Here is a 2925-nt window from a genome sequence, read left to right as displayed (position 1 = left end):
TGTTTTACAGTGAATAAGGACATTGTACTGTGTGATCTTCACAGCACTCCAGGAGGTGAACATGGAAGGAGGACACACAGCAAATACCCAGCCTTAAGGAAACCTGTAGGACAGAAGAGGGTACATATGATGGTTCTGATTAACAGGTTCTCAGTCAACTGGAGAGAGATGGGAATCGGAGGTCATCTTATAACTGACACTTTAATTCATCTTGGGAGCTGGAATTTAGAAGCAAGAAAAGCTACAAATGTGGAAAGGGAAGAGGAATTTTCAAGTACTCTGTAGAGACATGAAGATGGATAAATAAATCCCTGGTTCCACCTTTTTAGAGTTTATTCTAGAATTTCAGTATAACATGGGCTTTTAAAAGTAGTGTGACCATCGCTTCTCGGCCTTTTGGCTAAGATCAAGTGTAGAAGTAGTGTGACCTAAATTCAGAAGGTTTATTTAATACTATAGTAGATAGGTGTGACTTCTCTTTACTATAGAATGCCTGTGTAGACTAATAAGGCACCTTGCTTCCGAAGGACAGTAGGGGTACAGGGGGTGGGGGTATGGTAAGGCATTATAAATTGGCCAGAGATGGTACACAAAATGAAAAATCCACACAGAGGTAACTGAGTTAGCTGGTTGCAAATAGATTTAACATTAGAGCAAAAACTCCTTTCTTTGGGTAAATCAAGCAAAGATAAAGTACAAAAAAAATACTGAGAGGCATTAAGAGAGAATTTGGGTCTAGCATGCCTGTAGTGGTCCCCAATAGGACATGTTCCAGACACTGTGCTTCTTTCTGAACAGCCTGGACGAGGACTTCAGGGGCTCAGAGAAGACACAAAGCGAACTTCCTTTACCCAAAGCTTGTTGACTAAATTTTTGTATAATCTGGGATATAAACCTTTCCTAAAAAAGAAATCATGGTAACCTTGGAAAAACTGTTTTCCTGGTTTTTCCAAGTTAGGATCAGTATAGCTCCCTGTCGCCTTAAACGTAAAAACCCTATTTTGAGTAATACCCCAGCCTAAGAATTACAGCAATAAGAGAAACTGAATCTACTTTTGTTTCACGTTTTGACCTCATGTGATGAAATCAGAAAGATGCTTTCTAAGTTTTGCCCTGGACACTACCACAGACAGGTGTGTGGTTATTTTCAGTGGTGACATAAAGGCTTGCAAAAAGCTGGGTTTAATCCTGAGACTAAATTTCTCTCAGCCTGATCTTGTTCTGTGGTACAATTAATACCTATGTATATCATATCTGTATATATCTGAATCAAGTTGTGTGCAGAGAGGTTGATATATTTACAGAAACCAATTTTTACAATTAAAGTTGACATTTCAACATGAAAACACCAAAAACAAAAACAAAAACAAAAATTCTTTACCCAGTGAAAATATTCTTCAATAATAAGGAAACTGGGAGAATTTGTCATCAAAAAAATATAGGTAGCCAGACGTGGTGGTGCACACCTGTGATCCCAGCACTCGGGAGGCAGAGGCAGGAGGATCGCCAGGAGTTCGAGGCCAGACTGGGCTACAAAGTGAGTTCAGGGCCAGTGAGACCTTGTCTCAAAAAAAAAAAGTATATATGTGTGTGTGTGTGTGTGTGTGTGTGTGTGTGTGTGTGTGTAATACTAAAAAGCTAGCTTTTTATTTTGACTGAGAAGAAAAAGACTGCAGAGCAGAGGTAAGATCACTAACTCAGAGGTTACTGCAGTAACTTCAGCATGGTATGGCACTGGCCAAGCCAAAGAGAGTTTGAGAAGTGGATATATTTTAAAAATACATATGTTTTGAAAATAGAATGATCTCAATTTGCTGTTGAATTAAATATAGGTTATGAGAAAAAGGGAGAAGCCAAAGGTTTTGACCGGAGCTAATGAAGAACAAAGTTGCTATTAACAAAAGTGGGGCTGGGCATGGTGGTTTACACTTGTAATTCCAGCACTCAGGAGGCTGAGGCGGGAGGATTGCCACAAATCCAAGGTCAGCCTGAGTTTACCTACTAAGTTCAAGGCCAACCTGAACTACATAACAAGACCCTGTCATGAACAAACAAACAAACAAACCAAGGTGGGAAAACCGAAGAAGGAGTTGGTTTAGGGGTAAATCAAAGGTTTGGGTTTTTTGTTTGTTTTGTTTTTTTGAAACAGGGTCTCACTATGTAATTCAAGCTGGTCCTGAACTCACTGTGTATCCCAGGTTGGCCTCGAACTCACAGCAATCCTCCTGCCTCAGCTTCCTGAGTGCTGGGATAACAGGTACCTGCCACCACGCCTGACAAAGGTTTGTTTTTAAAAGTGCTAAATATGATAAACCAATGTGTAGGGAGCTGTTGGATACTCAAGTCTACATTTAGGGAAAGGCCCAGGCTAGAGTTTAACATTGCTGTCAATATGTATTTTTTCCTTTTTTTCATCTTTCTCTTGTAATGATGTTGGTAATGAAAATGATGGTTAAAATAACTGATATGTACTGTTACACTGTGAAAACAAGTCAAGTACACTCTGTTATTTAATTTTGACAGTCACCATGGGAAGCAAATACTTCCACTACTCTCTTTTTAGAGATGTGAGGAATGAAGCTTTAAGAGGAGAAATAATCCACACCAGGTCACCCAGATACTGGTTGACCTTTCAGTCCTCTCCCAGGTATTTGGCACAGAATCTCAGAATGTCCTTTGACTGTATTATTCGCACATCTGCTGAGTGCTTGACAAACTATGGGTACTAATACATATTGATTGAATGAATGAATGGTGTCAATTATGGTGAGTATTTTAAATCCATCTTTACAGTGTGGTCCACAGCAGAGGATTGTCTTGGACTTGGAGAGAAGGCTGGGCTATGGGGTCCAGCCATATATGATGCCACCACATGCCCTTGTGGGGAAGCTACTCTCAAAAGAACCAGTCACATCCCCTAAAGAT

General features: G+C 40.0%; 1 pseudogene; it reads left to right on the top strand.

Annotated features, from left to right (window-relative positions):
• Positions 1-380: 380 nt before the first annotated feature.
• Positions 381-520, top strand: LOC147822950 (U2 spliceosomal RNA; annotated as a pseudogene).
• Positions 521-2925: the final 2405 nt, after the last annotated feature.

This window comes from Heterocephalus glaber, unplaced genomic scaffold, assembly GCF_053883595.1.
Source record: "Heterocephalus glaber isolate CG9 unplaced genomic scaffold, H.glaber_assembly_v1.0 deba00001606, whole genome shotgun sequence".
NCBI lineage: Eukaryota > Metazoa > Chordata > Mammalia > Rodentia > Bathyergidae > Heterocephalus > Heterocephalus glaber.
The sequence above is the reverse complement of the archived record's forward strand: the minus strand, read 5'-3'. Positions and strand labels throughout refer to the sequence as shown.